Source organism: Bison bison, unplaced genomic scaffold (genome assembly GCF_000754665.1).
Source record: "Bison bison bison isolate TAMUID 2011002044 unplaced genomic scaffold, Bison_UMD1.0 scf7180017864238, whole genome shotgun sequence".
In the NCBI taxonomy this organism is placed as follows: Eukaryota; Metazoa; Chordata; class Mammalia; order Artiodactyla; family Bovidae; genus Bison; species Bison bison.
In genome coordinates this window covers 1,244,323-1,245,286 of record NW_011494810.1, presented here as the reverse complement: position 1 = coordinate 1,245,286, position 964 = coordinate 1,244,323, and positions in this window count along the sequence as shown.

Below are 964 nucleotides of genomic sequence, written 5' to 3'. Positions count from 1 at the left end.
CTTGTAATCTCTTTACCATTCATGGTGTTATTCTTAGAGGAAGACTATGAAGAAGTTCTAGTCTTTACACACTGATTCTTGTATTTAATGTCGAATTTCAAGAAAGCACGAGTCTCTTTCCATTGTTTAATAACAAAAGAAACATGTCAGACTTACTTTATTGGTGCAGATGATAATGTGAAGCCCAGAGAATGGAATATCCTTGTCCAAGATCACACAGTTCCTACAAGTAAGACTCCATCTCTGACCTTTGCATCACATTTCAGTGAGCGATGAATTCTTAATTGGTTCTCCTTCCGTACTTTTAACATGAGTTCAGAAGAAAGACTGTCCTTAGCAATTCTGTGGAAATGGTAAGTAACATATATCTATGGGTCTTCATAAGATGAAAATAGAGGTGCTCATGAGGGAAGATTCATTGTGAAACTAATTACGTATATCTGTTTCCTTGACATCTTCTATTCAATGCTTTCAGATTGCTCAGCTCATAGCTCATCCCGGCCAGGCAGAGGGTTCAATTTGTTCAAAGGAGGAAAATGAGCCACAAAAGAATCTGAGCTTATAGAGGAAAGAGAAGAACAAGAGAGGAAGCCCCAGAAGGGTGGGCATGTCTACACTCTCTATTTCCCCTGCATCTTCCACATCTTCTTCAAGGCCCTCATTATCTCCTTGTTTCTCAGGCTGTAAATGAGTGGGTTGAGCATTGGGGTGAGGATGGTATAGAAGATGGAGGTGGCTCGGTCCCCCACTGGAGTCCTAGCGGAGGCTCTCTGCATGTAGGTAAATATGGCTCCCCCATAGTAAAGACCCACCACAGCGAGGTGGGAGGAGCACGTGGACAGAGCCTTCTGTTTCCCCTCAGTGGACGTCATGCTAATAACAGCCATGAGGATCCGGGCATAGGAAGCCACAACGACCCCCAGGGGCAGCAGCAGCATGATCACGCAGCAAGCATAGATGAGGT